The 25,576-nt window shown below is 47.4% G+C and overlaps 1 pseudogene; it reads left to right on the top strand.

The window, feature by feature from the left end:
• Positions 1-5,139: 5,139 nt before the first annotated feature.
• On the top strand, positions 5,140-20,668 carry LOC149344953 (uncharacterized; annotated as a pseudogene).
• Positions 20,669-25,576: the final 4,908 nt, after the last annotated feature.

Raw genomic sequence — 25,576 nt, 5'->3', positions numbered from 1 at the left:
AGGTTGTCGGGCTGCGGATGGTACGCAGCTGTCCTCCGGCGGCCTGTTTGACTTTTTCAAAGATGGCCCGAGTAAGCTTGGTCGTAAACGGTTTTCTCCTGTCCGCTTTTCCCCAGACATCGGGCGCACTGTTTAGCTGGAGAATGCATTCCAGCAAACATTTCGTGATTTGTGCTGCTGTGCCGTTCGGGAGGGATTTTGCTTCGCCGTATTGGGTATAGTAGTCAGTTTCCATTATTATTAAGAAGTGTCAACGTCGGAAAATGGCCGAGCAGGTGCATGCTACTGAGCTGGAATGGTCTTGTTTGCGGTGCTATTGACTTCTGATGTTCTGCTGGCTGGACCGATAGTTTTTGTCGCTAGCAGTCTCAGTAAATAAGTTTAGCAGTCTCAGTATGTTGTGACGTCAGCGGGTATATAGTCGCGGCGAGTAATATTTGCATTGAGCCCGGCGTTGAGCGCCGGTAAATCCTAGGGGATTAGCTGTCGGTTCCTTGCGGGAAGTGTGCGAACTTCTCTCACGGGTTGTTAAAGACGATAAGAAGTTAAGCGTCCTTGATGGTTGCGAAGCTCTTTATGAGGATTCCGATTTACAGGCGCAACGAGGATTACCTATGCTTTGAAGGCTGCAAGGGCCAAGGAAGGCTTTCCTGCCAGGTCCTCGGTGGAGTTGTGTAGGTCCGCGTCCGAACGCAGCTTCTGAAAGTGCCGTTGCTGATAACTCCAGGAAGGCTTCTACATCGTCGTATTTCGAAGCTTCATCTACAGGGGCCCTTGACTGGCAGCCAGCGCTTGTTTGTTTGCGTGTTTCTTCCCCTGTCTTAGTTTTTCGCGCTGTACATAATGATGTGCTTGCGCCGAATCTTATACTCTACGCTTACGTCGAATTCTTTAAGCCGCAAGCGCAGTCGAACAAGGCGGCCGGAGGCGTCTTTCTAACTTTCAGGCCAGCATAGTGCATGATGACACTGACAACCTTGAATGGGCGCTCGTACAGGTAGGGGCGGAATTTCTTTGCAGCCCAGACGATGGCGACAAACTCCTTTTCACTCACCTGATAGGTAGCAACAGTTTACAAGAGGCAACGGCTAGTTTACGCGATTACCTTCTCCAGCCTGTCGCTTTTCTGCATGAGGACGGCACATAGGCCCACGCTGATTGTATCTTTGTGAATTTGTGTCGGCGTTTTCGTCGAACTGCCCGAAGACCATGGGGATTGTAAACAAAGCTAGAGTTTTTTTAAGACTTCTGCTAGTGGCGCTCCCCACTTCAATGAAAGACTTCATTTCGGCAACTGCGTAAAGCATATGGCGACGCGCGAAAAGCTGCTGACAAATAGTTAGAATTCGCGCACAGTCCCAAGAATCCGCGGAAAGCTTTCTTTGTCTGCAGGCAACGGATACTACGTGATAGCAGCATTTTTGCTCGGATCTTGGCGTGCTCCATGCTTCCTTACGATGTAATGTGCACACGAAACAGCAGCTGCTCAAAGCGAACTCGTATTTTCTGGCTTTATGGTTAGCACTGGCGACTCTATTGCCTCTATTGCGGCCCGAATCTTTACGACGTCATCGTCAAAGTTGGAAGAAATGATGACGACGTCATATAAGTAAACGAGACAAAGTCGCCACTTGAGGGGTGCGCGTACGGTCTTCACTAAACACTGGAGCGTTGCTGGCAGACTAAAGACAAAATGGCATTTTCTTTGAAATTGACCTGTCCATTCGGCATCATGAAGGCTGTCTTTTCTCGATCCCTTTTTGCCAATACCAAAACTATAATCCTCCCTTGTGGCTCAGCGGTTACTGCGCTCGTCTGCTGGTCCGAAAGACAAGGGTTCAATCCCGGCCGTGCCAACCGAATTTCTATGGAGCTGAAATGCTAGAGGCCCGCGTACCGTAGGATGTCAGTTCACGTTAAAGAACCCCAGGTGGTCGGAATTTGCGGAGACCTTCGCTACAGCGTCACTGATCAGCTTTGGGATGTTAAACACCCGTAAACCAATCCAAACCAAACCACTCTTAAGAACCGCGGAGGACACTACTTGAGCCGCAGGGGCGATCTAGGACTTCACCTCGGATAGGCGATCGCCGATCCGATGTAACAAAGAAAGACGTCTATATTTCTTTGTTACGATGTTCAGTCAGAAATCAGGCAGTTAATTTAATGAGAGTTAATGTAAGGAATTGGAAAGTTAATGCAATAAGAACATGGATGAGGGAGGCAGTAGAGCACACTAGTGGGACATCGCGTCACTAAAGAAAGAGGAAGTTAAGAAAGCCTTATGAGCAATGCAAAGGTGGAAACCAGTGTTGAAGGATGGAGGGTGAATTGTGCTAGAAAAACTAGCCACCCTGTATGCGCAATGCTTTATCACCATTAGCGTACCAGAGGCTTTGAAGAACGCTAACGTTACCTTAATCCATAAGTCAGGCGCCGTAGAGGATTTGAAAAATCAAAGACCGATCAGCTTACCGTCCGTTATCTCCCCGTCTTACCATCCGCCAGAACGTGGTTTGAAACCCACGAATCTTGACCTGGGCGACCTTCAAGAAGCAGCTAGTGTGCACATTCACTAGCGTCGCAGGAAAAAAAAAGAGCAGAGGTCCTGCTGCAGTCAAGAATTCCGCGCCTAAACAAGACGGTGACTGCGCACGTGGAAGAAATAAAACGTTTTTCAGGCACTGCAACCCTTACATGAAAGAAGAAATAAAGCTTATCTTTCTAATGTTTTGGGGCCGCCGCGGTGGCTCAGTGGTTATGGTGCTCGGCTGCTGACCCGAAAGTCGCGGGTTCGATCCCGGCCGCGGCGGTTGAATTTCTTTGGAGGAGAAATTCTAGAGGCCCGTGTACTGTGTGATGTCAGTGCACGTTAAAGAACCCCAGGTGGTCGAAATTTCCGGAGCCCTCCACTGCGGCGTCTCTAAAAGCCTTAGTCGCTTTGGGACGTTAAACCCCATAAACCAACCGTTCTAATGTTTGGCGCAAAACTCTTCGCAGCCCTGAACCGGAATCCACCAAAAACCGTCACCGTGGTCGTAGTCGAAGCACCTACCATCGAAAAGACCCTTGACGACCGGACTCGTCAGTAGAAACCAACACTTCAAGCGCTCATGCCAAGCACCCCAGGTGATACCCCTGCGAGCGCGGATAAGCTGCGACAAAAGATTCGCGAAATTGTTCATGAGAACCTTCGCCGACTGCTGCCAGCCCCAGTGCAGCAGACGCAGCAGTCTGAGATGGCATCACTCAGGGGCATCATGTATGAAGTACAGCATGCACTTGGCTCCCCGCGCACCGATGACACCAACGGCAGCTGAGGCCAGGACCTACGCTGCCGCTATGCCGTCCTCCGTCCCGACGAGATCCCCAAGCCCTCTTCGACGGGCACCAGCTCTACAAGCATGATGGCCCCTAGCCCCGCACGCCCACGTTACGAGCGACGCAACAGCTCTAGGAAATGCGATGAGTGGAGAACTCTCGACAACCGCCTACTGCGTTGCCATTGTGACCACAAACTTCGTCACTGCTCGTACAGACGCATCGGCCTGCGGGGTTTCGCCAACGACGCCCCACGACCGCTCCCCGGCCAGCGACCAAGGGAAATATACGACCGCCTGTGCAGAGGGGAGTCCGTGTCGTCAAGCTGTCTTTCCCGCTCCCCGTCACCGTTCACTATACGGTTTGCATCACCGGGCTGCAGCTACGCCGCGGCTGTCCGAGGTAGGTCCCTTGGTAGATCCTCGGCATCGGAAGAGGAATCGCACATCGCAAATGGCAACGCCAAAATACTACTGAATAACTTTAGTGAATACCGGCACATTAACATATGATCGACAATTGCTATCTTCTACAAATATCCGCTGCGCGAGGGTCCTTCGCGCTCTTCGACCGATCCGCACAAGATTCGCGTGACCAAGAGAACTCGCCCATTTTCGAAATCAACCCACCCTTGCCCCGGAATAGACAAGACCAGAGCCGCAATCTGCGTCGAAGCTACAGCGAGTGTTTCTCGTAATCGCTGAAGGTCCTACAAACACCGTCTGCCAAGAACTGCGCTATAACCGACCACCCCGTCCGACCTCTCCGCGAAAGCCCTTACCGTGTGTCGCCACGAGAACGACAAGCTATCCAGGGCCAAGTGGAAGGAATGCTTAGCGACGACGTCTTCCAACCTTCAAAGAGCCCCTGGGCGGCACCGGTTGCTCTAGTGGGAAAGAAAGACGAGGCACTTCAATTCTGCGTTGATTGCCGCCGCATGATTAACATAACAAAGACAGACGTCTATTCCCCCTTTCTCTGCATCGATGACACACTAGACCAGCTATGCGACGCCAAGTATTTCTCATCGATGGACCTCAAGAGCGGCTACTGGCAAATTGATGTCGATGAATGAGATCGCGAGAAGCGCGCATTCATCACCATAGACGGTCTCTTCGAGTTCAAGGAGAAGCCCATTCATCTCTGTTCCTCACCAGCGATGTTTCACCGAGTAATGGACACAGTGGTAGAAGACTTGAAGTGGCGAATTTGTCTGGTATATTTAGATGACGTCGTTTTCTTCGGCTCGAACCTTTAAGATCACCCAAAAAGGCTTGGAACAGTACTTGATGCAATCAAGTCGTCCAGCCTAACCTTGAAAGTAGAGAAGTGCCACTTTGCCTGACAAAGAGATGCTGTTTCTAGGCCACATCGTTAGCAAGAAGGAAGTACGCCCAGACCCGCAGAAAACAGCTGGTATCGCGTAGTTTCCGCCGAAGGCCGATAACAAAGCTTTCCGCAGATTTCTTGGACTGTACGCGTATTATCGACGATTTTTCAAGACATTTCCGCGCACCACCGACCGTCTGACCCGCTTAACAAAGGCAGACGTGCCATTTAAGTTGGAAGCGCGTATGTAGAAGTCTTCAAGAAAATTCGGCGTCGTTTAAAGTCCTCACCTATCCTAGCGCACTTTCATGAAAATGCATAGACTAAAAACCATAGCGACGCAAGCAGCGTGGGCTAAAAGCTGTCCTCGTTCATGAAACTGATGGACAGTAGAAGGCAATCGCATACGCTAGCCGTTCCCTGTCTAAGCCTGAGGCCAACTATTCGACAACTGAGAAGGAGAAGGAGTGCCTTCCCATCATCTGGGCTATGCCGAAGTTCTTCCCCTGCCTGCACGGACAACCGTGCAAGGTTGTCAGAGAAAACTACGCGCTGCGCTGGCGTGGCAGTTTGACGGGCCCCACTGGCCACCTCTCCCGATGGAGCCTGCGCCTCCAGGAGTTAGACGTCGCCGTCGTCTACAACTCTGGACGCAAGCACTCTGACGCCGACTGCCTGTCACGAACTCTTGTAGATGCACCGCCTCCGGACAAAGATGAGGACGCATTCCTGGGGCTCATCAGCTCCAGTTCTTTTGCACAGCAGCAACGCTCGCATCCCGACGTAAAACGCCTGATCTAGTACTTTGAAGGCAACGTCTGTTCACCCCCCCCCCCCCCCCCCGCCTCGTTCATGCGAGGATTGTCTTCGTTCTGTGCACAGAATGATGTCCTCATGAAGAACTTTGCAGCGAACAAACCTGCCTACCCCTTTCTTCTACCTGCGAGCATGTCCGTTGAAGTTCTTCAGGCTTCACACGACGAGCCGACAGCTGTAAACCTCCAATTTTCTCGCGCCCTCCGCCGAATCCATGACAAGTTTTACTGGCCCCGACGGTCTGCCGATGTCACACATGATGTGAAAACCTGCCGAGATTGTAAGCGATGTATGACCGCTCTCACCAGACCAGCAGGATTTCTGAACCCCATTGAAACCTCGTCAAAGCCCTTTCAGCAGATCGGCACAGGCTTGCTTTGCTATTTTCCGAAGTCAACGTCTGGAAATAAGTGGATCATTATAGCGACCGACTACCTGACCCGCTACGCCGAGGCAAAAGCCCTACCGAACGGAACAGCAGCAGAAGTCGCCAAATTTTTTCTGTAGTGCGTTCTTCTGCGATACGGCGCCCCCGATGTGCTCATAATGGACAGAGGAACAGCATTCACGGCGTATCTGACAAAACCTAGGGCGCCATCCTGCGTTTCATCATCGCCTACAAACGCGGAGTGCAGGGGATCACCCAGGGGAGGCCGTTTAGGCTCGCCCATGGTAGGGAGGCCACGACCACGCTTAACGTCATGCTGGCCAACATAACCGAAGAAGATTACGTCGCCGCCTACCTTCAACGTGCAGAAGCTCGAAGACTTCGCCGATTGCGGATTGAAGACCAGCCGCGGACTGATGTGGCCACGTGGCCATCACCGCGTAACTGCTTATGCAAACCGCCTCCTTTCTTCGCTGGAGCAGAATTCAATAGCAGAGCGCGAGTGTCTGGCCCTTGTTTGAGCCATTGCGAATTTCTGCGCTTACTTATTTGGCCCACCGCACATTGTTGGTAACCACCACCACGCTTTGTGCTTGCTCTCGCCCCTCAATGACCCAACACTCAGCGCTGGGTTTTGCGCTTTCAAGACGACAGCTTTTCCTTCGTGCGCATATCCGGCTGGCTCCACCAAGAACCAGAGTGCCTGTCGCGTCATACCATCGATTCTCATTTAGGGCAAATTTCGCTTACGACAGGACAAGTTCAGCTGACGAGTCCCGTTACTGTGCCCGAGGCAGACGTTATTTGCTTTCAGGAAAGGAATTGTGAGATATATCCTAAAAATAAAGCATAGTTTACAGTTACAGAAGGGGTCATCAGTGAGGTGGCTGAAAATATGGCAGACCTCATTGATTGCTAGTCTAATACATGCCCGAGACAGGTATGTCTAGATTGTCTCTTTTTTAAATTCATGTCTATTTCAGGTCCTGGCAGCTGGTGAGCAATATCAAAACGGCAAGGTAGATTGTCGTAATTGAAGTGCCCTTATGACACCTAAATATAAGAATTTGTTCAGTTGGAGAGATAATATAAAACTAGTAAGTTTGATGAAAAGAGGCCCGCCGCGGTGGCTCAGTGGTCAAGGCGCTCGTCAACCGAGCCGGAGTAGCCGAGTTTGAACGCGACCGCGGCTGCCGCGTTTCGATGGAGGTGAAACGCAAAAAGCGCCCCTGTGCTGTGCGGTGTCAATGCACGTTAAAGGTTTATTTATTTTTTATTTAAGTACCCTGAGGGCCCGGCTTGGCATTACACAGGGGGGGGGGGGGGGAGTTAGAGCTGATAACAATTTCCGAGGTGGTCGAAATTATTCCGGAGACCTCCTCTGTGGCACCTCTTTATCTATTTCTTCTCTCACTCCCACCTTCCTCTTTTCCATTAAGGCGCGGCTCAGGTGCCCATCGATACTGGGCCATTTCTTTTCCTCAAAAACCAGTCGAAGAATCTACCTTTTGATGGAAAGAGCGTATGAAGTAGTAACAAACAGTGTTATAACTTGATTCCCATCTAAGGGCAGTTGGAAGGTTTTTTTCTAACACGGGGTGTCAAACACAGGAGCTCAGCTTGAGACGTCTAGAGATCGAAGCTGAGGAGTGGGCCTCAACACAGGTGTGCATGCTTTCTCAAGCATCATTGTTGAAAGTAGTTACGGGAATCAATACTGTGTTCAGCTCCACTAAATAAAAAACGCATAAGAGGAACCTTGATGAATGCAGACGCAGAATCGGGAAGAGACGCTACGGTTCTTATCCGCCGCGATGGCGCAGTGGTTACCGCGCTCGTCTACTGAGCCGAGTACCCGGGTTTGAACCCCACCGCGGCGGCCGCGTTTCGATGGAGGGGAAATGCAAAAGGTGCCCATGTGATGTCAGTGCGCGTTAAAGGTCCCCAGGTGGTAGAAGTTACTCCGGAGGTCTCCTCTATAGCCCCTCTTTCTCTATTTCTTCTTTCACTCCCACCTTCCTCCGTTCTCTTGAGGCGCGGTTCAGGTGTCCACCGATACTGTGCCATCTTTGTCGTCCGAACGAGTTACTACGAAACGATTAGTACAAGAAGGTACTTACTTACAAATGAAATGAGGGGCTTCCTGAAACAGAGGCTTCATTATGAAACTCACCGAGACATTATTTTTAATGTTTGCCCGCGCTATGTCGTAACTATTATGCGAATAAGGCAGCATCACGTTTGAGTTTCCTACGGCAAAATTTTAGCCATTTACCAAATAACATAAAAACACAGCTGTATTTCAGACATATACTTTCAATACGATAATATGGATGTGTTTGCTGGGACCCACACGCATCTCAGTGTGTAGGCAAATTCGAGAAAATTCAGAATAGGGCTTTTATATTTGTTCTTGATAATTATAATCGGCAAGTTGGTCGGACGGAAAGCAAACGAAAATTTAAATGGCAAGAGTTGAAGGACCGTAGAAGGTAGATGAGACTGAAATTTTTCTGTGTGATTTATTATTCGAAAACTGGCATAAACCGCAAACAATATATTCAGGCACCTCATTATATTTCAAAGCGACTGAACCACTGCTTGAAGGCTATGAAATTTTCCTGCAAGGGTGACGTCTTGCGTTATTTTTTTTTCGTTAGAACTGTTCGAGACTGGAGCAGTTTGCCATCGAGCATTGTACGTATCACATCTAATGATGCACTTTCCATGCACTTAAATAAGTGTTTTATACCTCTAATGAAGTCTGTACCCCCTTGCTGTAATGCCCTGCGGAGAGGTGCAGGTAACTAATAAATAAATAAAATAAATAATAACATATTCTTACAGTTTTTTGCGGAACTGCGTGGGAAAACTTAAATTTTTCAGAAGTGTGTTCGCACAATTTGTCACTAGAGGTGTTTCTGCGTTGCAGTGCAGGGTTTCAAAACGATATGAGCATACATAAGTTCCTGTTTTCAAAAGCATAGAGGCCGTAAATTAAAGCTAAGCGGTTGATTTCTATACTACACCGGTTAGCATCCGCTGTTTCTCGGCGCAGCAGCAGAAATTTGCGCTCGAGTCGCCCAACTCCTTTGAAGGAGTCACTGAAACGTTATCTCTCAACCACGTCAATTTTCCATCGCATGTTCAACTCACAGTGGACACATACGACTTCCTTAGACTCTACCTCCTCTTCATTTTTGCAGGATAGAAAAGACTATGAGGCAACAATGACCGAATGCGTTGTGAAGAACACCATCATGGCACTCAGCCGTTTCATTGTAAGTAGTCCACTCGATGACTCATACTGCTAGAGCTCAAAGGTAGTTGGGATAATAAAATAAAAAGCAAATAACTTTTGATAAGCTCAAAAGGTGCAAAAAAGAAAAAAATATTCTTTTTTGCTACCACAATAAGTGCACCTTACAACGTCTTATTAGCTTGTATTTTCTCGTTCATTACTTAGCACAGTGTTCCAGTTATGTGCTATGTCTCCAATACCTGTCAAGTAGAGCAAGAAGATGAAGTTTCAAGCAATCCACCGTCAAACTTTGGCCTGAGAACGAATTTTATCAGTATTTTTTTGTATCTGTGTGGTCCTGCTCAAAGATGTCTAATAGCAGATGCAACGAGAAAGCTGTTTGATCTGGTCCTCTGCCCCTATTCTGCTTTCCCCATATCAATAAAACAGACCACGAGCAAACACCTGCATATAAAATGAAACCTGCCTGCAGCGGCTGCAGTACGGTTGCGCTTGCGCTGCAGTCATATCTTCGCGGACGGTTCGTGCGTCTATTACTGTTCGCAGTGTTGGGGAACCCCCTGTCGGGCTTGCTTGCCGCCTGTTTGGGAAGGACGGCAGGAGACACTGAAGTACTCATTCTACGCGTGCTGCGTTTTAGTGTGATAGCAGAACCAGTGGCACTTGCTGGCGTTGGCTGTGTGAAGCCTCAGTGATCCAAGCCTCCATCCTACAGAAGCACCAGCCACCTGGCTACCGCACGTCCTTCCAACGGAGCTTCCCGCCCAACCACCGCCATCCTCGATCGACCTCTCCACCCCGCCCACCTTCTCTCTTCAGAAGCGTCATCCAGCACACCCCACATCTCCCATCCAGAAGCACAACCCTCCACAAGGACTCACCCGCTACAAGCCCACGGAGCAAGGCAAGAAAAAATCGAAGGCGCAATCGAATTCGAAGACTCAGTGGCAAAGCTGGCTGTCCTCTAGAAGCACCTCCCTCCACCACTTTTTCTCCCCATCCACCTATTAAGGGGTGCCCACCCACCTACCACCACTCCGGACCCACTTCCTCAACCCACCTTCACCCCCTAGAAATTTCGTCCACATTCACCAACCCGCCTCCGCGCACTTTCCCCCCTCAGAAAAACTTTACCCCATATGCACAGCATTCGACTTAGTGGTAAAGCCAAAGCATCAGGGTAATCATTGAGGGTGAATACAATTACTCTCGCAGTTTTCTTCCATGAGGTTTCATGATAGTCCTCTCAATTTGAACGCCAGAGCGTTAAAGGCCAAATTGTCCAGAAAATCCAGGGCCGCCGTTGTCCGCGTTCTTTGCATTGGCGTTGCGAGGGAAAAATCATTGGCATGGCTGTGGCAGGTGGTCCCCAGGGATAAACCTAGGAGGGAGATGGACCACCTACGTGGTGGCGAAGACTGGGCATAAAAACAGTTTTGCGCGAGTGCAGCATAGCCAGAATCTGGGGAGGAAAACACTCATATAAAGAAATATAGAAGTACAAATTAAAACGCTATGCAAAAACATAAAGAACTGAATATTTTAATGCCAGGTTTCAAAAAATAGAAAAATTATTTTAGCAAAACATTATACCAAATTTTGTTCTTTTTGCAGCGCTCTTGTTGCGCCCCCTGTTTATGGGTGTGTGGTGCATTTGCAGCACGACTTTGCAAGCCTCGTTATGGTTTGCGGCCAGTGGCGGCAGTTTAAGAAGCAATTCCTTATCGCTTCGCATTTGCAATGGCACGTCTGGAAAAGCGTAGAAATTAAGCTCGCTTGGCTACAAAATGGCCCCTTTGAGAAGTTTCTGTCGTCCCTGCTCATCGCCTCTCTGTCACCATTTGGTAATATTTCCACCCTGCTGCACCGCTGCAGCAGTTTTATTGGTTCTATCATTTCTTTAGGTGTAACGTTTTCCTGTCATTGTGTCACGCTTCGCGCTCTTCCTTTCATTTCATTTATTTTACATGAGTCAGGTGCAGTGAAGACTGCACCTGACTCATCTGAGAGCGTTATCTGAGTTGCATGATGTGGGTTTATGACTTGCCAAAATTTTCTCGGGTTACTTTTTAACAAATTGGGTAGGTCTGAGTGGATATATTCTTTCCTGCAGCATATTCGGTGGAGGTGCGGATTTCCCCTACGCCTACCGACTACGGAGCTTCGCAGCGGCCACCATTTGCTTCATTATCACGAACCAAGACGCCTTCCAGCAAACATCAGCACCGGCCATGCCATAACTCGTTCTTTCTCCCCCCTCGTAACCCTGGGACATTTTCTGGCACCGACAACGTTGGTTTCAACGACTGGATCCACATGTATGAGTATGAGTATGAGTTTATTTCAAACAAGCCTCTTTACATACATGTTTGAGGTGTATGGGAGTAAAAGCCGCTCAAGAGCAGGTTGATAAAGCTCCCATTACCCTTCTATACTCGGCAGTGCAGGACAGAAAACACAGATTACACTAAAAGATAACCGATAACAAAAATCAGTCAGAAGCACTGCAGTACAACCAAAATTTGGCAAATGCAACAATAGTTAGTTAGTTATATGGGGTTTTATGGCGCATAAGCAACTATGGCTATCATGCGCCAAACACAAGGTTAATGATGTTATGTCAAGTGTACAGAGGTTACATTATAATAGATTTAAAACATTGGGTTTCTTTAGAAACTTATAAACAAGTGAAAACTCGACAAGTGTTTGCTCGCCTAAAAGCAATGCGGGATGAAATGGAATGTGTTCATTGTAAAATACCGTAAAAATGTTTTTCTAAGTTCTTCGAGATGCGAACAAGAAATTAAAATGTGATTTACTGTGAGCTCCTCACCACACATTTCACACAGAGGTTTGTCTTTTTTTGTAAATAAGAAGTTATGGGTGATGTGTGTGTGACCTATGCGTAAACGACATAAAATTACTTCGATAAAACGCTCTTTGTGGCGGCATGATTTCCATTCTTTTAAAATGGGCTTTAGGGTATGCAGCTTGTTGTGTCCTTCATTTTCCCAAGAAGCTTGCCACTTGGCTCTCAGTCTGCTATGCACTAACTTCATGTAATATCTAGGAGGCAAATTCACATGTTTTATTTCCATGGTTCTGGTTTGCGCAGCACACACGTCGGCTCTCTCATTGTCGCTAATGCCAATGTGACTGGGAACCCAGCAGAATTTTATAACATGTTTTTGTGTTGTGACCTTTACTATATTGTTTATTATGCTTCCTATGAGTGGGTCCGTGGCATTTTTGGAGTTTAATGCTGTAAGGACGCTCAGTGAATCTGTATAAATGATGCTGTTTTTGATGTTTTCATTTGTTATTTTCTGTACCGCAACATAACACTCCGCAGCATAACACTACGCGGTGAAAACTGTAGCACATGAGGGCAGTCGTATTTCATTTTCATTTTTTCCTTGTATTACTGCGCTTCCTACATGAGCATGAGTTTTTGACCCATCAGTATAAAAGGCACTATAATTTCTGTATTTTTGTTGTAGTGCTAGATATTCTTGTATTATATGGTCATGTGGTGTAAGGGTTTTCCTGAGGCGTGTTAGTGTGACGTCACACACTGTGGGGAGAGTGTACCCCGGTGGTAGCGCTTCGTGTCATGGGGCAATATTTTTGATTTCGTTTAGTATGTTCAGAGTTTGACATTTTTCTTCGAAGCGCAAGAGCAACGCCTTAATCGCGTGAGGCTTGTTGTTGAAGAGTATTCGGGATGGGCAGTTCGTGACAATTGGGTAACAGAGATGTTTGGGCTGAGAAAGGATTTTGAGGATGTATGTACAAGTTAGTGCAGTTCTTCGATCTTCTAAGGAAGGTTCATTCGTTTCCACATACAGACTGTAAGCACTGTAAGTTCTGTAAGCACAGGAAGACAACCTTAAACGAAGATTGTGGATAGGATCCAGTTGTTTTATGTAGGATGGTCTTGCTGAGCCATATACTATGGACCCATAGTCTAACTTAGAGCGAACCAGAGAACGGTATATATGTAACAGGCATGCCCTATCAGACCCCCAGCGTTTTCTTGACAGTAGTTTCAGTACAGTGAGGGCCTGGGAAGCTTTTTACTTTAGGCTGTTTATATGTGGCAAGAAAGTGAGCTTTTCATCGAAAGTTACTCCTAGAAATTTATGCTCTTGTTTGACAGGTAATGGGGTTTGGTTTAGATATTGTGTAGGGTCGGCCTGTAGACCTCGTCTCAAAGAGAACAGAACCGCTACTGTTTTCTGAGGGGAAAATCTAAATCCGTTTCTATCTGCCCAGGTAGCCAGTTTATTTATTGTTATTTGTATCTGTCGCTCACAGGCAGGTATGCTGGAAGACGTGCATGCTATTTGGAGGTCGTCTACGTAAACTGAGTACATTATGGATTTTGGGATTACTTTTCCTATGGAGTTCATTTTGATGATGAATAAGGTCGTGCTGAGGATGCACCCCTGAGGTACGCCAGTTTCTTGAATAAAAGTGTTGGAGAAGGTTGCACCTAGGCGGACTCTGAATGTACGGTTGCTTAGGAAGTCGCTCAAACAGCCCAGCATCCTGCCGCGGATATCTAGGTCCGCTAGGTCACGGAGGATACCGAACCTCCACGTGGTATCGTAAGCCTTCTCCAGGTCGAAGAAGACCCCGATAAAGTGTTGGTTGTGGATGAACGCTTCCCGAACTGTGTTCTCAAAGCGAACGAGGTGATCGGTTGTGGAACATGTCTTTTTAAAACTGCACTGATGTATATCTAAAAGTTGCTGGGACTGAAGTATGAAGGTTAGTCTTATGTTTAGTATGCTTTCGAATGATTTTGCTATACAGCTAGTGAGTGCTATTGGCCTGTAACTGGTGGGACTAGTTGGTGATTTGCCAGGTTTTAGGAAGGGTACAATCATTGCTTCTTTCCATGCTTGGGGGATTTCTCCACTCATCCATATTTTATTGAAAAATTTTAGGAGAGCCTCTATGGCAGTCTCAGAGAGGTGAGCAAGCATGGCATAATGTATATTGTCTGGGCCTGGTGCTGTCATTTTACCGGATGTTAGTACTGTGTTTAGTTCCTGCATTGTAATAAGCTGATTGTAGTCTTCGTGTATGCATGTTCCAAAGGGAAGCTTTTGTTTTTCTACTATTGTTTTGTGCTTTTGAAATGTTAGTGTGTAGTTGGATGAGCTTGAAACTGTGGAAAAATGCTCACCCAATATGTTGGCCTGCTCTTCTAATGTTGTTTGAGTACCGGGTGTTGTTAACATTGGAAATGTGAATGCAGTAAAATTTCCTGTGAATTTCCGCACCTGCTTCCACATTTTCTTTGATGATATTGAGCTGTTTATGGAGGATATGTACTGTTGCCATGATGCCCTTTCTGCGTTGCGTCTAGTGTATCGTGCTTTGGCCCTAGCCCTTTTGAAGATGAGCAGGTTTTCTGCAGTGGGATATCGGCGAAGGTTGCCCCAAGCTTTGTTTTGCAGCTTTTTAGCCAATGAGCATTCATATGACCACCAAACTTTATGTGTTTTTCGTGCAATTTCAGATGTTTGTGGGATGGCTTCTATTGCTGAAGATATTAAGCGTGTGACAAATTTTTCATTTATTTCTTCTATAATAAGGGTTTTGGCATATTCTTTTTCTAATGTGGCCTTCGTTCTGAAAAGTACCCAATCGGTGAGGTGAATTTTCCATCGCCGAGGCTTCGTAGGGAGGATGACTGTAGCTGATGTTAGCTTTAAAACCGTAGGTAAGTGATCACTTCCTCGAAGGTCGTCTAAAACATCCCAAATAAAATCATTAAAAACTGATGGAGATGCAAATGCTAAATCGAGGCAGGTCATTTTTCCAGAGCTGGGGCAGCAGTACGTGGCTTTTCCCGTATTCATTAAACATATGTTATTCGAAAGAATCAAATCCTCGATGAGCTGACCTCTGGAATCAGTATGCTCACTTCCCCAGAATGAGGAGTGTGCGTTAAAATCCCCAATTATCACCTATGGCTCAGGTAACTGTTCCAGTTCTTCTAGGTCATGCATTGTAATTGTGTTGTGTGGTGGTACGTACACAGAGCATATTGTTATCGTTTTATGGCTAATGATGTTTACTGCGACCGCTTCTAAGTTTGTCTTTAATGCTATCTCTCTTGTAGGAACATCGCTTTGCGTAATGATAGCGACGCCTCCCGAGAGTCGGCTAGCTTGCACGCGGTCTTTCCGGAAAATATTATATTTTTTAAAGATGTTTGTGTGCTGTGGCCCAAGGTTTGTTTCCTGCAGGCACACAGCTGTAGGTGCCATTGTTTTCAGCATTTCGGTTATGTCTGTGTAGTTTCTGTGTAGACCTCTACATTTCCATTGTATTATATACGCCATTGTGATAAGTTGGGGATTGGGGAAAGTTATTTATTCTCACTAGCGGTGATTCGTGGTTTCCCTTTCTTCTCTAGGGAGTCTCGCCGCCGCTGCAGCGGTGGCGAACCAGGAGTTGTATCCATCGCCAATTTCGTGGCGCCGGATTTCCGCGGAGACGCCGCGGATGCGTGTGTTTTGGATGTCGGCGGACTTTCGCCGACATCCATATCCTCCACAGTGGACGTGGGGGATGCTTCTTGGTTGCGATGGCCCGTGGCCTTCGCATTCGTCTTTTTTGTTGGCACCGCTGAACCAGGCCCTGCTCCAGCGGCAGAGTCTTTTGGGCCAGCAGGTGCCTTCTTAGAGGGGTGGGGCGACAGGTCCAGTTCAGCAGAGCTGTTCTGGGTGTCTGTCGCCGAGGATGCCGCTGCTGAAAGTGGGGCCTGAGGGCCTCCAGCGAGGATCGCGTGGTCTTCTCGCGAAAGTTTCAGCCCTGTGAACTGTACCACCGACTCAAATACAACAATACAAGACATTATTATATGTTCACTTTATAATGGTACTCATGCAATAAATATACAGGTGCATTAGAATAAAGTTCTTTTAAACTTTTAAAAGAAAAAGAAGAGCTGGTAATATTTTGTTGTGCAACTATAAATTTATTTAATGTTTATGGAAAAGCATAGTAAAGTGTTTCAGAGATATAGTTTGTGCGCGGATGTGGAACGTGCCAGTGTTCGCGGCATCGTGTTGTGTAAATTGAGGGATTTTCAATTAATTTAGCGCTGTCTCTAAATAACATATTGTTTTGTTTAACCTGAACTTTATAGGACCTATGAATGCGAAATTCATACATTTTTTCGATCTCCATGATGTGGCATGCTGAGAAATAGGAGCTAACGTTTGACATAAAAGATACATTCACTATGGCTCTCATCGCAGCGCTCTGCAATTTCAGAAGTTTATTTTTACAAGTAGACATTGTGGTTCCCCACACCAAATTACAGTAGTTAATGTGAGACCTGAATAAAACAAGATATATTGCGATCTTTGTTTTAGTTGGTAATGTGCGCTGAAATTTTCTTAATACTCCTACAACACGAGCTAGCTTTGTGGTTATCAGGTCCACGTGATTGTTACACAGCATGAATGAATTCGTTAAAATAAACGCCTAGTGTTTTTACAGCACTCACTATTGCTATTGTGTTATTACCAAGTGTCAAGGTGAGGTCAGTCGCAAGATACACATTTTTAGCTCTGAATATGACGGCTTTAGATTTGTCTGTGTTGATGAGAAACGCATTTCTTCTGGACCATGCATGCAGTTTCGGTTTGGTTTATGGTTTATGGAGTTTAACGTCCCAAAGCGACTAAGGCTATGAGAGACGCCGTAGTGGAGGGCTCCGGAAATTTCGACCACCTGGGGTTCTTTAACGTGCACTGACATCGCACAGTACACGGGCCTCTAGAATTTCTCCTCCAAAGAAGTTCTAGCCGCCGCGGCCGGGATCGAACCCGCGTCTTTTGGGTCAGCAGCCGAGCACCATAACCGCTGAGCCACCGCGGCGGCATGCATGCAGTTTCGCCAGTACATCGTTTCCTCTACGTATTAAATATTCTGCATTCGTTCCTGAAATAAATATGCTTGTGTCATCAGCAAAAATGATGTAATCGACTTCGTTGTCTATTTGTACCAAGTCATTTATGTAGATTTTGAACAGCAGAGCCCCAATATGCTTCCCTGAGGGACACCATGACTAACTGATTTAAATTGAGAGTGATAGTTACCCATGTGAACAGATTGAGTGCGATCAATCAAGTAGCTGGAAAACAGATTAAGCGGCACGCCACGAACGCCATATATAGAGAGTTTCTGTACCAGAGTTAAGTGCTGCATCCTATCGAAGGCTTTTGAATAGTCTAGGAATACACCGATGGTCAGTAGTTTGTGTTCTATGTTATTTAAAATTAATTCTTTTTGTTTAAGTAGCGCTATTTCAGTGGATAAATTCTCTCTAAAGCCGAACTGGTTAGTTGATAGAATATTATTTTTCTGAAAAAAACTGTTGAGGCGGATGAAAGGTATCTTCTCTAGCTCTTTGGAGAAGGCCGGAGGTATTGACACTGGTCTGTAATTACTGAGCACATTTTAGGACCACTTTTATGTATGACAATTACTTTGGCCTTTTTCATCGCTGACGGAAAGACTCCTGAGTTTAGTGATAAGTTAAACACATAAGTTATAGTCGGGGATATGGCATCAAGTACATACAAAACAGGTTGTTGTTTTAAGCCATATATGTCTTCACTTTTGCTCTTTTTCATGTTGTTAAATACTGATAACACCTCTTCATTGCTTGTAGGCAATAGGGCAACAGAGTTGCGTACATAATTATTGATGTACTGAAGTGCACTAGGGTCATATTCACTATCAACTAATGTAGTAAAATACTCATTGAATTTGTTTGCTAACTCAACGCCACTATACTGAATTCTATCAATTTCAAGAGTTTCGGGTGTTTTATTCGGACTTCTGTTAAGTAGGCGATTAAGCTTGGTCCACACTTGACTTTGATCAGTTGTAGCATTGAACATGGAGATGTGGTAACTATCCTTTGCCTTCCTCAATGCCGCAGTCATTTTGTTGCGCTGTGCTTTGAAAATTAAAAATCGCAGGGATCCCGACTTTGTAAAAATCGTTGAAATAACTTTTTTGGAGATCATATGAAGGATGGTCGACGTTATCATGGGCTTACGAGCTTTTTTGTGGGGTTTGACTGAATTATAGGGAATGTTATCACGATATATGGAAATGAATATCTCTAAAAAGGAGCCAAACGCCTCCTCTACGTCTGTTTGTTGGAATACTCGATTCCAGTTTGTATTCATGATGGCAGTCCTAAATGAGTCAAGTGTCTCGGCTGTGATGAGTTGAGTCATCATTAAGGTAGTTTTTTTGCGATATGTACTGAGCCCAGTAATTTTACACACTAAAAACACGGGAAGGTGGTCACTCATATGATAGTTTAAAACACCACCGGATAAGGCTTCAGTTTCAGTGCTAGTTATCAAAAGATCTAGAACTGTTGCAGATGTGGGTGTTATTCGGGTTGGTGTATTTACTACATTAGTCAGTAGATACGATCCAAGAAGGACAAATAATTTTTGAGTTCTATTGGACGCCTCTTGGACATCAATATTAAAATCGCCACCAAGTAGTACATGATAATTGTTTTCACTTGCGAACTCAAAAATTTGTTCCAAGTAATTCAAAAATGTCTCACCACATCCCTGCGGTGGACGATAAACCACAATGAACAATAATTTGTTGCTTAACACACACAACCCCTCATAATCACCAGCAACAACACTAAAGTGATTTACATAGTCACAATGTAAACAGTCGCGAACAAACAAACACACACCACCTCCAAGTCTGTTTTTACGATTCAGAAAGAACGAACAGTAACCGGACAGGCTGAAACACTCAGAATCATCAGAAAGCCATGTTTCAGTTCGCATGATAGCCGTGAACTCTAATGGGAATTTATGTAAAAACACGTGAAAAGCATTTATTTTGCCACGAATAGCCTGGATTTTTACATTGAGCAAAGATCAGCACTCAGGAACACGAGCTACTAGGTTATTTAACTCGTTAGTTGTGAAGAACATTCCAGTCATAGATTACAAGTTTTTTGGAAAGGGACCGCTCTACTCGGTCAGTGCTCGCAAGTCGCTGAATGACATGAGCAGTTTCTCCGGTTGCCTTCCTCACTAGCACCTTGCCATTTCGACACCACAGATACTGATAATCAGAACGGTCCGCCCATTTCTTGGCAGATTGGAGCAGCTGCCGGTTTAACTGTCAGGTTTTCTGTGATTCCCACTTTAGATTCTAGCTTTCTCAGGTCCTTATTGGTCTGTAGCCATTGATCTCTCATGTCTTGGCGAACGAAGCGTACTATGATTCCAGGGATTTTTCCGGGCTTAGCAGGAAGCCTGCGCACAGCGCAAATGTTCTTCGGACGTAGGTCAGGTAGACTAACAGACTGGGCAACGTCATTGACTTTGCAAAACAAGTCCTCATTTTCAGATTGTTTAATACCGTGAATTAGTATGTTCTGTCGCCGGATTCTGTACACCGAATCATTAATGACCATTTTCAGCACTTTAACCTCGTCAGTGTCATTGCAGGATTCAGTTGCCTCAACACGTTTCCGGAGTTCTTTCAATTCTGCGTCATGTCGAGACATGACCTTTAACACCTCATCATATTTGTCAGACATCATCGTGGTGGACTTCTCAATGCTTGAATACCTACAACCGCTGGGATCCGACGCTTATGCTCGCAGATGTCGTCTTCTGTCTAAAATCTAAAAGACACCGCCCGGGTCTGGTATGAAACCCATAAACGTGATCTGACCAGTTGTGACGTGTGCAAGCAGAAACTGCGCGAACTGTTTGGACGGCCGCTCGGCCGAACGCTTGCCGCTAAGAGGAACCTAGCCTCCCATACTCAAACTTCTACAGCGTCCTATGTTTCGTACGTTCAGGACGTGTTGGCCCTCAGCCACAAAGTTGGCGCCAGCATGCCCGAGTCTGACAAAGTGGGCCACGTGTGGAAGGGAATCGCCAACGATGCCTTCAAGTTGCTCGTATACAAGAACTGCACTACAGTCGACGGAATTATTAAGGAATGTCGATGCTTCGAGGAAGCCAAAAGCAGGCGTATTAGCCAGCCGTACACACGCTTCTCCAACACGGCTGCGACTTCCTCATGAGAAGACCTGCGGCACCGGGAAACTCCAGCGCCTCCAGAAAATGTGACACCCGCATTATCCGACGCGAACTCGAAGCTATGTCCCCAGGCCCCTGCATCTACTTGATGGCGACAAGAACTTGCCTACCATCTCTCTGGTACAAGCCGTCGTCTGTCAATAGCTTGCAAACCTTAGTCTCCAGCTCGTCAGCCCCGTGCAGCCTTCACCACCACCAGAAATCACGGTGATTGCTCCTGGACGATCTTCGTACCTCACTCCACGTCGACGAAACCCTAACGACTGGCGGACAACCGACGATAGGCCCATTTGTTTCCTCTACCACCGCATTGGCCACATCTCCCGTCACTGTCGCAATTATTGGTCCCGTCGTAGCACATACAGTCTTCTAAGCTCCCATCGCGACGACGAACTGCCCAGTGACTTCACACCATAATTTGCTCGCCATTCATGTCAATGGAGTGCCTGTGCGAGCCCTGATCGATAGAGGCGCGCACGTATCCGTCATGAGTTCCACCCTACGACGCCGCCTGAGAAAAGTACTACGGGCGCAGCTGTCACGTTGATGTCTGAAAGAGTTTTCCAGCAATAGTTTCCGCAGATTAAATGCAAGCCAACCAAAGCAGTTTTGAAAACGTACACAGGTGAGCCTGTAAAGCTGCGAGGAAAGGCGACCATGACCGTTGAGCATAACGGCTGCAAGGCTGAACTTCCACTGCATATAGTAGAGGACCAGGGCAAGGCTATGCCTACACTTCTAGGCCGGGATTGGCTTGAAAAGTTGCAACTTGACTGGAAAACCATCAGTGCTGTCACAGAGAACACTGATGTCGATTCTCTGCGAAAGACATTTCAAGAAGTGTTCCGTACAACACCAGGACTAGTCCGCAATTTCGAAGCCAAAATAGCCATAGACCAGAATTGTGCGCCTGTGTTCTGCAAAGCTCGGTCTATGCCGTTCACTACTAAAGAGGCAGTCAGCGAAGAACTTGGTAAGCTGGAAAGTCAAGGCATTTTAAGAAAGGTCGCCAGCAGCAAGTGGGCGACGCCCATCGTACCGGTTCCGAAGCGTGGAGGTGGAATAAGAATTTGCGGAGACTACAAAGTAACAATCAATCCAGTACTCAAGACTGATTGTTACCCGCTCCCGCTTCCTGTGGATTTGTACTCAATGCTAGCCGGTGGTAAGGTGTTTTGTGTGCTGGACTTGTCCTCTGCGCACCAGCAAGTGCCTCTCAGTGAAGATTCCAAGCCACTGCTCACGATAAATACACATCAGAGGTTGTACGAATTCCAAAGGCTCCCATTTGGAATTGCGAGCGCACCAGCTTTATTTCAGGCCATTATGGATAAAGTACTAGAAGGAATTCCTAACGTCGGGTGCTATATAGACGACGTCATCATCACCGGCAACAGTACAGAAGATTGCTACACAACTGCCACAAAAGTTCTGAAAAGACTTAGCGGCCACAACATAACTCTCAAAGAGGAGAAATGCAAGTTTTTTCGTGATTCAGTTGTCTACCTAGGGCACAAGGTTTCGAAGGAGCGCATCTATCCCACCGCTGAAAAGATAAAAGCAGTACGAGACGCCCCGGAGCCCAGCAACATCACAGAACTCAGGACCTACTTGGGTCTTCTAAACTTTTATGGCAAGTTTTTGCCGAATTTGGCAACTGTGGTAGCTCCTTTTTATCAGCTTCTTCAAAAAAACCACAAGTGGTAATGGACGAAACAGTGCAAGAAGGCATTCGAAACAACTAAGGGAATGATTTTGAACAGTGAAGTGTTAGCCTTCTATGACGTCACAAAGCCACTCGGACTTAGTTGCGATTCTTCCGCTTACGGCTTGGGAGCTGTGATTTTTCATGAAATGCCAGACGGAACGGAACGGCCTATCGCATTCGCCTCTCGTACTTTAACAAGCAGCGAACGGAACTATGTTCAAGGGGAGAAAGAAGCGCTCGCGCTCATATTCGGCTTGCGACGGTTTCATCGTTATCTGTATGGGCGCAAGTTCAACCTATACACCGACCATCAGACGCTTATCGGACTTCTTGGGCGTGATAAACCACTGCCATATTTAGCAGCTGCACGGATGCAGAGATGGACACTGACGCTAACTGCATATCAGTACGATCTCAAGTTCAGGAACGGCAAGAAAATGGAAGTCGCTGATGCACTGTCACGGCTACCGCTGCCGACAGCCTCAGGCAACGACGAGCCGGAGTGTTTGGCTGTTTTTGACGCAACCCAACTGACAGCTAAAGAAGTCGCTCGAGAAACGAAGCGAGACCCCCTTCTAACACGCGTTTTAAGCTACGTTCTTTTGGGATGGCCAGAGCATTACTCTGAAGAGCTACGACCGTTTTTCGCACGGAAAGATGAACTGTCTGCTGAACAAGGATGCGTAACTTGGAGCAATCGAGTGAATGTGCCGAAAACCCTGCAGGAACATGTGCTCTCTCTGCTGCACGAAGGACATCCAGGGATGACTCGTATGAAGATGTTGGCACGGGCATACGTGTGGTGGCCTTTCCTCGGCAAAGACATAGAAGAAACCGTTCGGAATTGCCAAGTTTGTCAAAGCACTCGGCCAGCAAAGTCGGCCGGGCCTCTGCAACCATGGAGGTATCCAACAAATGTTTGGGAGAGGATTCACGCTGACTACGCTGTAAAAGACGGCGTCAATCTGCTAGTAGTGGTCGACGCATATTCTAAATGGATTGAAGTGTTCGGCATGACATCGACAACTACCGCTAGAACATTGGAAAAACTGGACACTCTCTTCGCGGCCTACGGCTACCCCGAAGAAGTAGTTACCGACAACGGCCCGCAATTCACTTCGGATGAATTTGAAGAGTTCATGAGGCACAGGGGTATCAAACACACGAGGACACCTCCGTATCATGCAGCTTCAAATGGAACCGCAGAGAGACTCGTAAGAACGACGAAGGAAGCGCTCCTAAAACAGGTTCAGCACGGTAAAAATGAGAGAGTAAAGAGTACAGTACAAGACCCCCTGAATAAATTTCTTTTTTGTTATCGCAACACCCCACATTCGATGACTTTGCGGACGCCTGCTGAAGTTTTCCTCAAGCGTCTGCCCCGAATTACTTTGTCTCTTCTCAAACCAAGTTTTGCAGGGGACATGGCGGAGCGTCAGAGACGAGACACGGAACAACGTAACGACCAAAGAGGATGCGCTGAATCCTTCTCCGTGGGCGATGCAGTCTACGTGAAAACTACACGTGGTGAGCCTGTATCGTGGCTTGAAGGTACTGTTGAACACGTTGTCAGCCCAGTCACGTACATGATTAGGTTTCAAGGCCGACTACAGTTCACTCACGTTGATCACCTGCGGACCAGAAAGACCAGCGTAGGGACTGAAGTCACCAATCATACGACAGCACTGACCAGTCAGGAGAAAGGTGGGGCGAATGGTCTAGGAGGCTCAGAAGAGCCGCGATGGGTTTCCGAAGATTTGTCTTCTCAAGAGGTCTTTTCCAGGTCCCCGGATCGGACAATCGAACTGCAGAGCCAACCTTCTCCAAGAAGAGATCCAACTCGGGTGACCTCTTCAGACCCAAGGGTGTGCGCCGACCAACAGACCCCTCGGGCCCTGCTACCAAGACCACCACAGGACCCACACGCAGTGGCAGGAGGAGGGCGTCCAGAGCGCGGCGAGACCAGATCTAACGGCACAACACATGAGGAGCCTACCCCTACAGGAAACCAGTCATCAGCAGTAGCATTGCGACGAAGCACCTGTGCGCGAAACCCTCCCGAGAGATACACTACAGAAGACTTCAGGAAGAAGAGATGTTAATTAAAATTACTTTTGTTTCACTAAGAAGGAAAGAATGTGATATGTTATCAGTTCAAGCACGTGCCTATGACGTAGGACCGTCTCGGCACATGCGATAAAAGCAGATGTGCCGTGGAATAAAACACATTCGTTCCTGCCCTCGTTCGTGCGTCGTGTCTTCTCTCGGCCACGATAGAACAGCACCCACAGCCGTTGTCCGCGTTGCCGACGGCGGAACACCTCCTGTGTTTGGACTATGCACCGCCCATGTGACCACATCCGGCCGCCATACATCCGTTCTGTTATAACGTCAGGACCAAGGCATGCCAGGGAAATGGGATCGCTTTATTCCAAGCAGGCGTACATATATACTGATAGGTGACGTCACACGGTTCACGCTCAGCGATGGTCGCGCCAGATACACATGTGGGCGTGTCAGCCGACTTGCTGCGTTATCACACTCTTTCCCGCTTAATTTAGTTACAAGCCATCACTCAAAAGTTCTGGGGTCGATACCAGTCTGGTTGTCTTCGCACGCGAGCACTTCTACGCAGCGCTGGCTCCTGCCCTGGTGGTGCAGATAGTGTTGGCGCAGATAGTGTTGGCGCGTTGGCCAAGGAAGCCTCGGACTGCTCCTGCGGAGCAGGCTCCACCGTGGCCGGCTGGGTTGATCCTTCCGGCGCGTCAGCTGCGCCACTGGCGGGCTCCGATGGCGACAGTGACAAGTCCGTGTCAGGCAGGGATGAGGACACTTCCACCGGTCGGGTTGTCTTAGCACCCCCATTCTTGGGCGGAGGAGTAGAGCTGGGGTCGGCGTGCAGAGGACGCAGGTGATCGGCATGCGTGAAGCGCAATCCATCGCGCACTTGCTGCTCGATCGGACGTTGCCTACGTAGGCGCGTAGACCGCCTCGTCGCCAATTGTTATAGCGTCAGGACCAAGGCATGCCAGGGAAATGGGATCGCTTTATTCCAAGCAGGCGTACATATTGCCACGTATCATTGTAGTGTTTGTTCGTTCACGCTCAAGGCTGCAGGAAAGGGCTGTTATCACTTTTGTTCGTGACGCGAGAAGCGACCAGACTAATCTCGATTGTTCGCAGCCATGAAAGGCTGCATCTAGGTTTTTCCAGATTACCGTAGATGATCTTGACCTGTTATCTGGAAGTTTTCTTGCCGGCTTTAAATTGAGCGATGCCGGGAGCGACGGACATTCGTAGTTCGACGACCGACGAGCACGTTTGTTGCTTACGCCGCCGCCGAGTGATTCAGTTATTTTGCGGGCGCAAGTCAGCCCAAATAAAGAGCTTCGTTTCCAAGACTGGCTGGTGTCTTCCTGACCACTGGACTGCCGTCACTACAACGTGACATCTGGTGGAGGTGCTGGGTAGCCTTCCATGTACCGGACACCCCCAGCAAGTCGTGACGCCAGCAGTTCGAGTCATTCACCGGAGGACTTGACTCCAGTCTACCATGCAGCCTCTTGGAGCCTCCAGCCATGACTTACGCCGCAGCAGTGCGCCGTCCTGCACCTCGA

Source organism: Amblyomma mixtum, chromosome 5, assembly GCF_055824585.1.
Source record: "Amblyomma mixtum isolate Tamu chromosome 5, ASM5582458v1, whole genome shotgun sequence".
Lineage (NCBI taxonomy): Eukaryota > Metazoa > Arthropoda > Arachnida > Ixodida > Ixodidae > Amblyomma > Amblyomma mixtum.
Note: the sequence above shows the minus strand (reverse complement) of the source record. Positions and strands in the feature narration are given on the sequence as shown.